Genomic DNA, 17,542 nt, shown 5'->3' with positions numbered 1-17,542 from the left:
CTTATTAATTGGGAAACCATCAGAAAAAATGATTGGAGCAGAGTAAGGAAAACACCTTTTTACCCAGCAGAAGAGTCCAAGCTTATAAGGATGGGTTGATATGCAGATGAACGTAAGCATACCTTCTTCATTGAGAGAAGGACTAGAACTCAATGTGACTCAGAGAATGCCTGCAGGCATGGCTGGACATCAACCATCTACCCTCTCAGTGCCCTCTTACACCCATAAAATCCAAACCCAATATTAGATTTGGCCAAGGCTGCAGGAAGCAAGGGACACCATTTTTGAAAATCTCACACTATAGTCTTAGAAGATTTGGAAATGTCCTAACCCTGGTGACATGTTCCCTGCCATGATCAAGATTTGCTTGGCCCTACATTCTCACACCTGCATTCCTAAATGGCTGATTCCTTCTGGGATACATTCTAGGAATCATTTTCTAATGAAAATGGGAGAGGAAGCACACACTATGTGCCAAGTACTTGGCTAGTTACCATGTATATTACCTCTACAATAGTCCTGAAAATTACATGCATTTACATCTCTAGCCTACCTTATGGCAGTTCTTGATTTTTAACTATCTTTGGAATTCAAGAAGTAAACATGTAAGAAGGGCTAGTATTTTTTAAACAACCCTTGAAAATCCGAGACCTTTACATGCATTATCCAATTTAATTCTCAGAATAACCCTGAGAGGTAAGTGCTTTTATTACTACCATTTGCACAGATGAAAATGAAAGTCCAGAGTTTGAATAATCTTCCTATAGTCATATGGGCAGTAAATGGTGGAACTTGGCTGGAACCCAGATGGCCTAGCTTCATTAGATCCCAGCACCATCCTGTCTTATAATACAAAAGGAAAGATAAATGCCGCTTGGACCAAGAAACCAAGAAACCTGAACCCAGTCCACCATCTTCTGGTGAACTGATGCTAAAAAAGAAAATTCACTTCCTTGCCATAAAGAGGACCATATACTTTTATTCTGTTGTACAGAAGTAGCCAGTTAGTCTCTTTACTATCCTTTATTCTCATCTGGTCTGTAATTTGGTAATTATAGCTATTAGGGTAGAATATGCTATCCTTTGAAAAAAAATTATATGTATATACATACATATCTGTATACATATGTATACACATGTCATATATACATATTTTTCTAATTATGTAAAATTTCTGAACACATTGTGTCAAATATACTCAGGGTCATTGATTAGATGATCCATTTTATCTCTGATTCTGAGGATGCCCCTTGGTCTGATTCTCCTGAGCAGTAGAAACTATGCTGCCAACATTGTGCTTGACAACAGAGGATGGGTAGAGAGGGGGCATTTTTGCCACTTCTTGGGGTTTCTCATCCTTGTAAAACTTGTGGAGAATTAGAGAATACTTAAATCATGCATGAAACAGAATCATAATCCAGTCCAGTTTTAGTTACTTGCTAGCCTCATGAATCAGGGCCTCTTTTTCTTTTTTTTTTTTTTTAAGATTTTATTTATTTATTTGACAGAGAGTGCAAGAGAGCACAAGCAGGGGGAACAGTAGAGGGAGAGAGAGAAGCAGGCTCCCCGCTGAGCAGGGAGCCTTATGCGGGGCTTGATCCCGGGACACTGGAATCATGACCTGAGCCAAAGGCAGACACTTAACCATCTGAGCCACCCAGGTGCCCCTCAGGGTCTCTTATTTGTAAAATTAGAACATCTACCTCATAGGGTTGTCATGAGGATTAAATGAGAAAATGTTTCCACAACACCTAGTAAGGTATCTAGACCATTTTCTTTTATTCATTTATTTAAACGTATTGTGATGTTTGTTTTTGGTTTGAACATAAGATTTAAAAAAATTCCAAAAAGATACATGGGTATGGACACAAATATTTTTGGGTGTTTTCCATGTATCAGAAATTTTGCAGAGTGCTAGGTAGTCACCAAACTGAGGACAGACAGGGGACCCTGTGTCCTTAGTGTTCATTCTCTGGTAGAAAAGGCAGATATAAACACATAAATAATTCTAAATTGTAAGCAACCTTATCTATTCAAGAATATGGTAGAATCTCTAAGTCTTTTCTGAGGAAAAGTGAGATTGGAAAGAAAAAATGAGGCTCCCAGAATTTAGGACCTCCTAGGCAATGCTAAAACTCCTATGTATGTGCTTCATCAATAGAGGGGTGTTCCTGATCCTTAGTCCAGCATAAGTAAGTTTAAGATAAATGCATATTCCTTATCCCTGGCTGCACCTTCATCCCTAATTCTCTTCTTTCTTGGTCATATGATTAGATTTAACTGTGACAAATCTCAAATAAATTTCCTTAAATAGAAGAGACTTTTTTATTTTTGTTCTCTCTCATTCACATTGGAGTCTAGAGGTAGGTTGTCCACAAAGAAGGACCTAGACACCTTCCATTTGGTCTTCCACAATATATGGTCTTTTATCCCAAGGTGCCTCATTACGCAATATAGTGTCTATAGTTCCAATCATCACTTCCAGATAGTAAGAAGAAAAAATAGGCAGCAAAGGGCATTTCACCTCCTTTCAAAGGCATTTTTGAGAAATAACACAACTATGTACAAAGGGGAATGATAAATGCAGTATATATTCTAAGCACCCCCATTTTTTTAGATGGGAAACCTGAGGAGCAGAGAAATTAAATATTGTGACCAAAGTCACACGGCTAGCAAATGCATGGTTCACATTTATACCTAAGCAATCTAGCTTTAAATAACACTTTTTTAAAGCACTATTCCATACACTTGTCCTTTGGATTTCTTGAGATAGTTAACACTTGGGTTAAATTTTGAAAGATGAATAAGAAGCTGATCAGTTGAAGAAATTGGAGGAAAGAACACCTCTGGGAAGTAAGGACAGCACATGCAAAAGAAAGTACTCAATATGCTCATCTATACATGGGCAAATGTGTCTGTTTCCTCGCAGAATTGTTCTAAAAAAATCAGTAAGATCAAGAGGGTAGGAACACATGTCCCAGTGCCTGGCACTTTGAGAGAACTCAGTGAAATTGGGTTTAGACCAAATGCCAAAAGCATGTCTGCAAGAGATTACACAAGAGCCTTGTGGGCCATACTAACCTGTTAGGGGACAGCATAATCAAGGTTTTGTTAATGATATAACTATTGATTATACCAAAACATTTGATGTGGTCTCTTGTAAAAATTTAATTGCAACTTAATTCCAAATTTCTTCCACATGGATTGAAAGGTGGCCAGAGGAGAGGAATATAGGAAAAATCACACCAGCAATATGTTAATTATAGAAATGTGTCTAAATGGAGGGCAACAGTGATTTTTTTTTAAGATTCTATTTATTTATTTGACAGTTAGAGAGAGAGAGACAGAGAGAGAACAAGCAGGGGAGTGGCAGGCAGAGGGAGAAGGAAAGCCAGGCTCCCCCACTGAGCAGGAAGCCTGATACAGGCCTCCATCCCTGAGCCAAAGGCAGACGCTTAACCAACTGAGCCACCCAGTCGCAGCCTCAACAGTGATTTTTAATTGTGTTCATTATCATTAGAAATTATCTGTGTGGATGACTCAGTACAAAGTTTTGATCACTGGAAATCACCAAGCCTGTATTAAGGCTATTAACAGGAAAACTTCTTTCCACCTCCAACATTAACCCTCCTGAGAAAATACTTACCCTAGGGTTTAGACCCTTCTGATTCCTGCCCTGTGGCAATACAAGCCCCATACATTTGGGCGTAGAATCCTACAAGTTGAAGCTGTCTTAGAGACAGACCCATGTTCTCAGCTGAATTATTTTACAGATGGCCTTACATGAGTTATAGAAGTATGCAACTTCTCAAACATCATATGGGATCATTTATGTTATAACAGTCATTAGTCTTTGGATCTTTGGGTTCTAGGCAACTGAAGAGATTCAGTACCAGAAATAAAGATATTCTTACTATGGTCCAGGGCTCTTTCGATATTTCAAAATTAAAGAGCCCAGAGAACCTCAAGGACATGAAACCATGAGCACTAAGCATAAAATAATCTTAAGGAGCATATATTTAAATTGTCTTTTCTTGGGCCCTTGGGTGGCTCAGTTGGTTGGGCGACTGCCTTCGGCTTGGGTCATGGTCCCGGAGTCCTGGGATCGAGTCCCACATTGGGCTCCTGGCTTGGCAGGGAGCCTGCTTCTCCCTCTGATCCTCTCCCCTCTCATGCTGTTTCTCTCTTTCTCTCTCTCTCTCAAATTAAATAAATAAATAGATAAATAAATCTTTAAAAAATTAATCATCTTTTCTTGTATTCCTGTAACATTTTAAATATTTTCTTACTTTCTCATATATTCCAAAACATTATCATTATTTTCTTATTTCTGTGGCTGATCCTTCTCTTCATTTGTCCTTCTGCATCCCTTCTTTCTATCTGCCTTTCTCCATTCTTCTCTGGTTCCCAAGAGACTGACAGATATTCTCCCTTGTCCTCTGACTTCAGGATGGGTTCAGCCAATGGAAGGCACTGGGAAAAGGTAAAAGGGCAGGTGGAGATTGAGCTCACATCACCATGGTACCCATACCCCTCTACCAAAGGCCACATGCCTATCAGGGCACCCCCTTCTCCAGGGTCCAGTTGTGCTCTTCCACTTGTCTATTAATGAGCAGTAAAGACCTCTCAGGGTTACCAATGCCAACATCATGCCACTTAGCAAATATACAACCACAGGAATGAAACAGAGAGTGACTAGCACTGTGAAACTATCAGCAATATTGGAAATAGTCCTTATTCTTTTCCTTGTAGTGAGAACTCTAAGGGGAATAGAAGAAACAAAATTGGTTACATTAATATACATATACAAACTTCAGAGGGAAAATCTTCAATTAAATGTTGTAAATGTTATATATGTAATAAGGAGAAGTTTTGTGTCAGTTTGTGCAGAATAGTATAGAGAGCAGCTTGGTGGTTTAGGAAGAGCCCCAGATTTGAGCTCAGGGTACTTGCTAGATGGATATATTTGGGAGACTCATTTAATAGTTTTCGGGTCACAGTATACCACTTCTGCTTGAAACATCTTTGTGGGCTTCTAAACTGTTAACTCAAGGGCAAGGTCTTTATTCAATTTAGTATTTGGGTACTCAGTTCGCTCTACAGGTTATATAATGACTAATAATTTTCAGGGTTATGCACCTGGTTTAGGTACTTGAGTCATTTCAGGGTAGGATATTAGGAAACAGGAAAAATAGAATCATTCTTCAAAAGACAAGGGATTTAAAAAAAAACACAGGTAAGATAGTTGCTAGATACGGATAAATAATACAATCCTGGATTTAAGTCTTGGATGAATTGGAAAATTTCCAACTCTCCTACATCCCCATATATTTACTCTCTTTTTTTAATCTTTAACTTTTTTTTTTCTTAGAGAGGGAGAGAGAGGTTGTGTGAGGGGCAGAGGGAGAGAGAGAGAGAGAGAGAGACTCTCAAGCAGGTTGAGGCGGGGTTCCATCTCACAACCCTGAGATCATGACCTGGGCCGAAATCAAGAGTTGGATGCTTACCCAACTGAGCCACCCAGGTACCCCTCTCTTTTTTTATCTTTAAAGTGGGGATGATAATAACAGTGCTCCTGTCCTGGGATTGTGATGTGTGTTAGATGAATTGACAAATACAAAGCATATAAAGTATAGTGCTTAATAGAAGATAAGACACAAATATCAGTTTTTATTATTATTAAAGTCATATCATCATCATCATTATCTTTACAAAGCATTTAATAATTTTAAGAATAGTAAAGCAACTAATATTATGAGTCTATCACATGCTAGACCTCATATTTCATATGGTCCTGCATTTAATCCTCAAATCAGTTCTGTAACAAGAGGTAGCATGATAAGGCAGGAGATCATAACTTTGCAGTCAGAAACATTTAGGTCCAGTTCCTGGATCTGCCACTTCTTAGCTTTGTGACTTCACCAAATTGCTTAACATGTTTGAATGCTGGTGATTGTATCTATAAAGGTGAAATAATTAACTTGTGATGATGGTATGTAGATTAATGCAAATGTCTATCAACATGGGCATGTGTGAATATAAGTATACAGTGTGTATGTATAATTTGAGAGCCTAAAAATCATTTCTTAAATTGTAATTAATCATTTTATCCCCATGATCTTATTATAATCACAAATGAGACAAAAGTAGGCTCGGAGAAATTTCATGGTATGCCCATGTTCAAATGAAGTTGCATGGCCAAAATTCAAGGTCAGATACACATAAGTTTTGAGGCCTTGTTTTCTCTACAGTACTACAACGACTCAGATAGTATCTTTGCCAAGAATTCAGTGTGGAATGAAGTAGAGGAAAGCTACATGAACAGTCCACACTTTTTACTAAATTAAAATTTACTAATACACACCTATCTTGAATTCAAGTTGCTTTAAATTGGTTATCTCTTTGGTCTCTTGAAGTCTTTGAGCCATCATTATTTTATAGGATTTCCTTATACATAATATATTTATTATTTCACCAGAGAGATTGTGCCATTTATTGATAAGGGATAGAGGGCAATAGGGTAACTCTACAAAGAGAAATTTATAAATAAACAAATTAATACATAAATAAGATATTCCACATTTCCATTATAAACATAATTTCCAAGAAAAAACACAGAAAGCTTAAAAGGAGTGTTCCATAATAGTACAAATGCCTAGAATTTACATTAATCTAATACATACTGACCTTGTTCCTAGCACTTTACATATATTAATTTTTTTAATTCTCATAAAAACTTTATGAGATAGGTGCTATTTTAGTTTCCATCTTGCGTACAAGGCTACTGAGTCACAGATAGGTATCTTGTTCAAATCACATAGCTGGTAAATGGCAGACCCAGTATCTAAACCTAGGAAGCTGGACTTCAGAGTTTATGCCCTACATCTGCCAGCCTTTGGAGTAAATTAAAGAAAATAGGCTCATGCCTTTCTTAATTATTTCTAATTTACTTCCATTGCATAGTTATAGCTGTCATTATTTAACTCTGTTTGACTACTATCTATTTAGTGATCACCTGCTAGGAACCAAGCAGAGCTGCACATACCAGAATAAAAAATTAACAGTACTGCTTAAGAACTGGGTAGAGATGGATATATAAACAAAGTGATGAAATTCAGAAGGATCAAAATTCTCAAACCCAGGCTTTTCTCACCTTATGTATTTTGTACCACTAGGGGAAAAAAAAATCTAGTTTGAAAAGCTATATTGCTTTCAACTAAAACAAAAATTGATTGGGAGCTTTCTTTCTTTTTTATTTCAGTAAGATAAGTTTGAGTCAAAATCAATACTCAGAAGAGCTCCAAAGAGAAAGAGATGTTCTCTGGGTACAAAATTTGTGAAGGGGTAATTCATTCCAGTGACAGTGGAACAGTCTATGAGTGTTTCTTTAAGCAATTCAGCTTGTAGTAAAACCTCTTCAAAAAGAGTACAGGGTTTCAAGAGAACCTGGGAGAGGAGGAAAAAAGCCAACACAAGTCATGGTCTTATCATAACCAAATTCTCAATCCCTTTTCCCCTTCAGAGCTGGGTCAATTGATTTCTAACCTGCCAAATACAAATAATTTCTTCACCCATTCTCTGACGGCCTCATATTTGGCAGCTGGGATTTAATCAGTTTGTATTACAACACTGAGACTCAAAAGCATCTGGCCTTGCTTCTGATGAGCTTTACCCCTTCTTTGTGTATCCCCTAGTTCTGATAAATGGCTGATGCCTGATATCTTTTGTCGACTACCTAATGCCCTAGCCATTCAAGAGTGGTTCTAGGTCTTGCTCTTAAGGATGTACCCTCACAGGCACCACAGTCTTGATTGTTCAATTCGGGATTCATTTATTTATTCCTTATCTATTCAATTAAACATGAATGCCTATTATACCAGATATTTTGCTATGCAAAGAAAGTACAGGAATAAGTTAAAAATATAGACCTCTTGTTGGGAGATCAGAACAGGGAGAAATAATATGAGAATTTTGTAAATTGTATGGTGGAAGGGTATGTTAAGAATCATAGGATCATGGTGTAGGAAATGCCTACCCCTTTGGGGTCCATAGAAATGTTCCTATAGAGAGTGGCTTTTGAGAAAGGTTTTAGAGAATGAGTAGGAATTTTAAAAGCAAGAGAAGGAGTGAAGGACATTAAATGCAGAGCAATAGTATGTGGAAAATATAGAAGTGATAAGATACGTTATTCTCTCAAGGCAGATAGACTTGCCTGGTTAATGTTTAGAAAAGTGACTAAATTTTGGCAGGAATCAGATCCTGGAGGACTCTGTGTTCAAATCTAAGTTTTGGGGACTTAATTTCAAAGCTATAGGAAATCATTGAAGGGGGGGAAAAAAGCTGAGGCAGGCATGGTCACAGCTTGTCTCAGAAACTTGCTTTTCTAGACCCTGTTGTCACACCCAGAAACCTGTAAGTGTACACAACAGAGTCAGGCAGAACTGCCCTTGAGTGGTGGCTCCTTCTCTTATTAACTGTGCAGTCTTAACCAACTATCTTAGTCTTTTAAGACCCAGGGTCCATATCTGTAAAATTCGAAACTCTTGTGCCTCCTAGACTTGCTATAGCAATGAAATTATTTACTGTTGGTTTCCCAATGACTTAATTTATCTATTCATTCAATTAAATAACATAGTAAGTACCTGTGATGGTTAATTTTATGTGTCAGCTTGACTGGGTTAAGGGATGCATAGATAGCTGGTAAAACAATCTGGGTGTATCTTTGAGGGTGTTTCTGGAAGACATTAACATTAGACATGTGTAAAAAAGATTCCTTCACCAATGTGAGTAGGCATCAACCAATTGATTGACGGACTGAGTAGAACAAAAAATTGGAGGAAGGACAAAATTTTTCTCTGTGTGTGAACTAAGACATCCATTTTATCTTTCTCTTGGACCTTAGCATTTCTGGTTTTCAGGCTTTGGGCCTTGGACTGAATTATATCACTGGCTTTCCTTTGTTCTCCAGCTTGCAGATGGCAGATCATGGGACTCCTCAGCCTCCATAACCACATGAGGCAAGTCCTGGAATGAACGAATGAATGAATGAATGAATGAATCTATCTATCTATCTATCTATCTATCTATCTATCTATCTATCTATCTATCTAATCTTTCTCTCCGGAGAACCCTGGCTAATACAGCATCTACCCTGTGTCAAGTACTGTTTTAGAAGTTACAGTGGTGAACAGAAAGAGGTCTCTGTCTTCCTGGACTGATCTTCCTGCAATATCTGGCACAAAGAAGGTGCTCAATGAATATGTGACAAATGAATAGATATGCTTTATCTAGTTTTTTATTCGATCCAGATGCATAGTTATCACTTTGCTCATATAGAATAAGGACAGGCTCACTCCCTTTATACAGTTTTGCTCTGATCTGGAACATTATTTTCAGCTTTGGTGGGAGACTCATGTGCTCCAATATCATTAGTTATGTTTGTACTCTTGCTGTGGTGTGGATAAGATAGTCTGAGGGGTTTGCAAACATTTTTTTAGAGAGCTGGTTTTCATTGTATTTCAGTCTTTATTTTTTCATAGTGTTTGTAATTCTTTGAAATCACCACATTTCTTTATTGGCTTATCTTTTAATTATCTATCTCCTCCATTGTAAGTTCTGTGAAGGCAAGTATATCTGTCTTATTTCCCACTGTATTCCTATCACAGTGTCTAGCCCATAGTAGATTCTCAGTAAATACTTTTGGAATGTAAATGCTTGTTGTTCCTGTCCTTGGTACAATTCAGTTAAAAACCACTGTTATAGAAGACATGTAAGCACCAGATGAGTGATAGAATTAGATGGCTTTAAAACTCCCTTCCCACCATGAATGCTCTTACTCTAAATTGTCAGCCTCTGAAGAAACTTTTTTTTTTTTTAACCTTTTAGAGCAATGCCACTGCTTTAGAGAGTCAAATGTTAGGAGATGGGGTGCAGTTTTGTACAGTACTTTGGATACATAAAATGGATTCTAGAGAAGGAAAGAAACAATGGTTAGGTGGTAAATAGCAATATTAGTAATGCTAGGCCACCTTATAAGTTCCTGTGTGAAATCAAATTTGTATGGTGTATGTGGAAAGTCTCTCTGATATGCTTAACTACTTGTAAGCAGTTAATATTTGCATATCACCATGGAATATAGACTCTAGCAAGGTCATTTAACAGTTACAGGGCAGACAGTTTCCATTCTGTTAATCACTTACAGCTCTAATTTCACACTACATCAGTCCTTTTACTCTGGTCCACAGCCTTTCAAAATCCCATTCTAAAAATCCACAGGAAAACATCTGTTCACAATGTGCTACAAATAACAGTCACTGATATTCACCTAAAGTCAGAAATTTAAAGGCCAGAGTAACACGTTTTGCACCATTTTTCTTTTTTTCTTTTTTTTTTTAAAGAATTTATGTATTTATTTGAGAGGAAGAGAGAGTGAGTGAGCAAGAGAGAGAAAGAGAGCACAAGCCAGGGGAAGAGGCAGAGGAAGAAGCAGACTCCCACTGACCAAGGAGCCCAATGCGGGGCTCGATCCCAGGACTCTGGGATCATGGCCTGAGCCGAAGGCAGACGCCCAACTGACTGAGCCACCCAGGTGCCTCTGCACCATTTTTCTAATCCCCACCTTGATCTACCTGGACTTGCCCGCCCTTTCCCTCATCAGCTGTCTCCCATTTGCCATCTCCAATTTTCCTTTCTATCTGCCCTCAGTTGACTTCATCAGAGCCATTATTTCTCAATGTTTCCAATTCTCAGCCCTAACTCTCAGCTACAGTGCAAGGGCTCACCACAACTCTTGGCACCAATAGTCAGTTGGAAATAAGTCTTCAGTTGTGACTCTCAACCCTCACTGGCTCCCTCCAGTTCAAACCATGGATGAGATGCTCCCCAGACTTCCAACCAGTTCTACTAATGGGTTTCCCCACAGGGAGAAACAGTTCAGAAGAAAAAGAGATCCAGAGGATACAGGCTCCTTCATGGCACTGTGCCTACCCATTTGACAGATAAACTGCATGTTGAGTCTCATTTCTAATCACACAAATTAATATCATAAACCAGTGCAATGTCTCCACTTGGCCTTAGCAAAGGAATTTGAATGCTGGCTATTTTCTACATGGGAAGCTTTGATAGAGCTTTGTTTATAGAAGATGAGATGACATGGCAGAGAAAGAGCTAAGTTAAGGATGTCAGACCAGTAAATCTGACCATAAAGTCAATGAGCATCCCATTTTCATAGCATTCAAACAAAACAGCTTTGCACCCTGTTCTCAGAGTGATACTTCATCTCACCAGTTTCATTTTCTTGGCTTTATTCCTGTCATAAGGCAGGGTCAGGGAAAGAAGGTTCATCAGTATCCTCTCAAAGTACATTTGTAGCCAGCTGCATCATGGTTCTGCTTTCACAATGATATCCTGATGTAATCTGATTTTTCAAACAAATATGGATACTATCAATTACCAATGAAACATGGGTTTTAAGAAGGCCATTGAACCAGTGCAAGGGACGCTCTTCTTTCTTCCCTTCTTTCCTCTGAATTTTCAATATTTTCTTTCATTTATTATTGGCGTGTGAGCTAATTTCCTCCTGATCACATTAACATTGTTTGTTGAGTGTTAGTGCATTAGCTGAATTCCAAGCTCCTGCTGGTATAGAAGAGTGTCCTTCTAATGAGGAATGAGAGCCAGATATGGAAGGGTTTTTTACCACCAATATCATAACACTGGCAATTAAATGCAAATGCAGAAAGCAAATAAGCAATATTTTGCAGCCATTTTTAAGCAGAGTTGTGATAGTGGTTTTGTTTCGCAGACACTGATTCATGGGCAGTCATAGCAAATGTTTATTACTTTCTACTCAGTCCTATTTCAACAACCTTCTTCACCAACAGTAGGCATTGTTAATCCTCTTTATAACTCCATATCAAACAGTCTCTTTTTTTCATTTATTTGATTAAACACTTATTTTTAAGCACATTAATTACATACGAGCCTCTCATTCACAAGAGTAAACTCCTCAGCATTCCCCTGAGTGGATGTCTTTCATTTGTCCCTCCAATTCCATCCTTCCACCTATTTCCGTGATTTTGGCTCTGGTTGGATTCCATTAACTGGAAGCATCAGCCAAGCATCAGGGGGAGGAAAGGTAGTAATTCCACTGATTGCTGACAGTGGGGTTGTTGAAGGCTGGTTCCTTAGTCTCTTAGGCAGCCTTTCCTCTCTGAGTTCTGGTAACAGCTCCCTCCATTGTGCTTCAGGGCAGGGTGGTGATGGAGTTCCACTGTTGTTAGCCCTAGGCACTTCCTTATCCCTTGTGACTTCCTTTCATCCTTCCCACAAGGTTATGCTCCTATCTTTAGTATCAAACTCTCCTCAAATAATGCTGATGTGTGTCTTTTGTTTCCTGCTTGATCCACACTGTTACAACTTTAACTTTAGTGTCCTAGGATCTTTAATGATAGTGCCTCTGCCTCACACTCCCTTGTGCCTTGCACCCCCTTTCATTGCACCTTACTTGACACTCCCTGATGGTCTAGTCATTAGGATTTGGCACTCCCAAACACCTCACTTCACCAAAAGTTCTCTAAGTCTCTCTAATACCTACCCAGAACTCCTCACACTACAAATCCCTCTGAACTTGTCTACGGTTTTGTTTTGTTTTGTATTTTTATCCACACCACATGTCATGTTCTAACATACTATATAATTCAGTTATTTATAATTACTACTTCTTTCCTGTTTCCCTGCACTAAAAACTAAGCCCTTCAGGGCATGGATCTTGGGTTTTTGTTCACTGATCTATCCCAAGCATCTCAAATTGTACCCTGAATATTATAACTGCTCAATAAATATTCATTGAAGGAATGAAGTCTCAGCTTAGAAAGTATTTCTTTCAAGAAGTTTTCCTAAATCCTCCTTTTTTACTTTCTCTCTGATCTCCTTTATCTTGGTCTGGGTAAAGTGCCTCCCGTGTGCTTCCCTAAGTATCTTGTACTTCTGCCATCATAGCACTTAGCAGGTTCTATCACAATTGTCTGTTGATTTGTCATACTAGATTGTAAGCTCTATTTTTGGTGTATACAGGCATACCTCATTTTATTGTGCTTTGCTTTACTGTGCTTCACAGATACTGCATGTTTGACAAATTGAAGGTTTGTGACAACCTGGTGTCAAGCAAGTCTGTCGATGCCATTTTTCTAAAATCTCACTTTGTGTCTCTGTGTCACATTTTGATAATTCCTGCAATCTTTCAAACTTTTTCATGATCGTATTTGTTAGGATGATCTGTGATTGGTGGTTACTACTCTCTGAAAGCTTGGATTGGTGGTTAGCATTTTTTAGCAATTTTTTAAAATTAATATATGTACATTGTTTTTCAGACATAATACATACTCAAAAGACTACAGTACAATGTAAACATAACTTTTATAGGCACTGGGAAACCAAAAAATTCATTTGACTTGCTTGATTGCAATATTTGCTTTATTGCAATGGCCTGGAACTGAACTGGCAGTATCTCCAAGGTATGCCTGCAAATGGATGGATAAACAAGTGAAAAGATGAACAAAGCTCACATCCTACTGTTATAACAAATAACTTCAACAACACGATTAACTGGCTGTTCCAGTTGAGAGAGGCATAGAGTGCTTTCGGAACCCAAGAGAATTTTCCCATCCTGGTGTTCTCAAGCAGGGAGATTGCGAGTGGATGGTCAGAGGAGGCCTCTCAAAGGAGGCAATATTAGAGCAGAAACTTGAAGAATAATCAGGAGTTATAAAAAGCAGTTCAGTTGGGGTTAGGGAGCAGAGTTTCAGAGAGTGAGAGTAGCCCATTCAGTGACCCTCAGATGACGGAAGCAGTGACTAAGTGGACCTGGGTTGTAGGAACATCCTGGCCAGAATCACAAGACAAAGCTGGACAGGTAAAGTAGTAGCAATGTACAGAAGTCTTTGTAGGCTCTGCTAAGACTCTAAAACTTTATCCTAAAAGTAAGAGGAGGATGGGAGATTTAAAATAATGAGAAAAAAATTCACTGTCAAAGTAAACCATAACCCCCTCTGATCTAAATATGTAAAGCCCACTAATTTTCAAAATTCACCGAGCATTTTGTATTTCCTAATCCTGCAGGGGAGAAAAAAAAAGGATACTGCCTCTATATACAGGAAATCCATTTGCCTCTCTCTTACATGGATGCTGCTCTGGTTTTTATCAATTTGAGGCAATTTTATGTTTTGCTGTCCTTTTTTGCTCCTCCCCTATACAGCCCCCCAACCCTCCTCCAGGTGTGCTGCTGTTCCCACATGCATGCCTATGCCCATGATATTTCCTCTGTGCAGTCATGGATCTGCAAGCTGTTTTCCTCATGGAAAGCCCATGCTCACATATTCAGAGTGAATTCTAGCACAAAGCCTTCCCCACATCTGGAGGACACCATGAATTGCTCTGCCCTCTGTGCTCTAACAGCGTGCTTCTGTAACAGCTGATGCCAATTGTACAGAAGTTATCTGGAGACACATCAGTAGTTTTTTTTGTTTTTTTTTTTAAACATATAATGTATTATTTGTTTCAGGCGTACAGGTCTGTGATTCATCAGTCTTACACAATTCACAGCGCTCACCATAGCACATACCTTCCCCAATGTCCATCACCCAGCCACCCCATCCCTCCTACCTCCCTCCACTCCAGCAACCCTCAGTTTATTTCCTGAGATTAAGAATCTCTTATGGTTTGTCTCCCTCTCTGGTTTTGTCTTGTTTCATTTTTCCCTCCTTTCCCCTATGATCCTCTGTCTTGTTTCTCAAATTCCTCGTATCAGTGAGATCATATGATACATGTCTTTCTATGATTGACTTATTTCACTTAGCATAATACCCTCTAGTTACATCCACGTCATTGCAGGTGCAGGATTTCATTTTTTTGATGGCTGAATAATATTCCATTGTGTGTGTGTATGTGTGTGTGTGTGTGTGTGTGTGTATCACAATTCTTTATCCATTCATCTGTTGATGGACATCAGGCTCTTTCCACAGTTTGGCTGTTGGACAATGTTTATGTTCTATAAACATTGGGGTGCACATGCCCCTTCAGATCACATTTGTATCTTTGGGGTAAATACCTAGCAGTTCAATTGCTGGGTCATAGGGTAGCTCTATTTTCAACTTTTTGAGGAACTCCATACTGTTTTCCAGAGTGGCTGCAATAGCTTGCATTCCCACCAAAAGTATAGGTGGGTTCCCCTTTCTCTGCATCCTTGCCAAAACCTGTCATTACCTGACTTACTAATTTTAGCCATTCTGACTGGTGTGAGGTGGTATCTCATTGAGGTTTTGATTTGGATTTCCCTGATGCTGAGTGATGTTGAACACTTTCTCATGTATCTGTTGGCCATTTGGATGTCTTCTTTGCGGAAATGTCTGTTCATGTCTTCTGCCCATTTCTTGATCGGATTATTTGTTCTTTGGGTGTTGAGTTTGGATAAGTTCTTTATACATTTTGGATACTAGCTCTTTATCTGGCCCTTTGAAAGAGACGAGTGATGTCATATGCAAATATCTTCTCCCATTCTGTCAGTTGTCTTTTGGTTTTGTTGACTGTTTCCTTTGCTGTGCAAAAGCTTTTTATCTTAATGAAGTCCCAATAGTTCATTTTTGCCCTTGCTTCTCTTGCCTTTGGCGACGTTTCTAGGAAGAAGTTCCTGCAGCTAGGTCGAAGAGGTTGCTGCCTGTGTTCTCCTCTAGGATTTTGATGGATTCCTGTCTCACAATTAGGTCTTTCATCCATTTTCAGTCTATTTTTGTGTGTGGTGTAAGGAAATGGTCCGGTTTAAGTCTTCTGCATGTGGCTGTCCAATTTTCTCAACCCCATTTGTTAAAGAGACTATCTTTCTTCCATTGAATATTCTTCCCTGCTTTGTCGAAGATTAGTTGACCATAGAGTTGAGGGTCCATTTCCGGTTCTCTATTCTGTGTCTTGACCTATGTGTCTGTTTTTGTGCCAGTACCATACTGTCTTGATGATGACAGCTTTGTAATAGAGCTGGAAGTCCGGAATTGTGATGCCACCAGCATTGCTTTTCTTTTTCAACATTCCTCTGGCTATGCAGGGTCTTTTCTGGTTCCATACAAATCTTAGGATTATTTGTTCCATTTCTTTGAAAAAAAAGTGGATGGTATTTTGATAGGGATTGCATTAAATGTGTAGATTGCTCTAGGTTGCATTGACATCTTCACAATATTCTTCCAATCCATGAGCTTGGAACGTTTTTCCATTTCTTTGTCTCTTCCTCAATTTCTTTCATGAGTATTCTATATTTTTCTGAGTATAGATCCTTTGACTCTTTGGTTAGATTTATTCCTAGAAATCTTATGGTTTGGGTGCAACTGTAAATGGGATTGACTCCTTAATTTCTCTTTCTTCTGTCTTGTTGGTGGTATATAGAAATGCAACTGATTTCTGTGCATTGATTTTATATCCTACCACTTTACTGAATTCCTGTATGAGTTCTAGCAGTTTTGGGGTGAACTTTTTTGAGTTTTCCACAAAAAGTATCATACCATCTGCAAAAAGTGAGAGTTTCACTTCTTCTTTGCCAGTTCAGATGCCTTTTATTTCTTTTTGTTGTCTGATTGCTGAGGCTAGGATTTCTAGTACTATGTTGAATAGCAGTGGTGTGATAGTGGACATCCCTGCAGTGTTCCTGACCTTAGGGGAAAAGCTCTTAGTTTTTCCCCATTGAGAATGATATTTGCTGTGGGTTTTTCATAGATGGCTTTTATGATACTGAGGTATGTACCCCCTATCCCTACACTATGAAGAGTTTTAATCAAGAAAGGATGCTGTACTTTGTCCAGTGCTCTTCTTGACATGTTTGGTAGGATTCCCCTGGAAACCATCTGGCACTGGCCTCTTGTTTTCTGGGAGATTTTTGATTATTGCTTCAATTTCCTTAGTGGTTATGGGTCTGTTCAGGTTTTCTATTTCTTCCTGGTTCAGTTTTGGTAGTTGATACATCTCTAGGAATGCATCCATTTCTTCCACATTATCTAATATGCTGGCATATAGTTGCTCATAATATGTTCTTATAATTGTTTGTATTTCTTTAGTGTTTGTTGTGATCTCTCCTTTTTCATTCATGATTTTATTTACTTGGGTCCTTTCTCTTTTTGATAAGTCTGGCCAGGGGTTTATCAATCTTATTAATTCTTTCAAAGAACCAGCTCCTAGTTTCACTGATCTGTTCTACTGTTCTTTTGGTTTCTATTTCATTGATTTCTGCTCTGATCTTTATGATTTCTCTTCTCCTGCTGGGTTTAGGCTTTATTTGCTGTTCTTTCTCCAGCTCCATTAGGTGTAGGGTTAGGTTGAGTATTTGAGACCTTTCTTGTTTCTTGAGAAATGCTTGTATTGCTATACACTTTCCTCTTAGGACTGCCTTTGCTGCATCCCAAAGATTTTGAACAGTTATGTTTTCATTTTCATTTGTTTCCATGAATTATTTTTTAATTCTTCTTTAATTTCCTGGTTGACCCATTCATTCTTTAGTAGGATGCTC

The sequence above is a fragment of the Leptonychotes weddellii genome, chromosome 11 (assembly GCF_054177405.1).
Source record: "Leptonychotes weddellii isolate Sample4059 chromosome 11, ASM5417740v2, whole genome shotgun sequence".
NCBI classification, from domain to species: Eukaryota; Metazoa; Chordata; class Mammalia; order Carnivora; family Phocidae; genus Leptonychotes; species Leptonychotes weddellii.
This window is presented reverse-complemented; position numbering follows the sequence as displayed.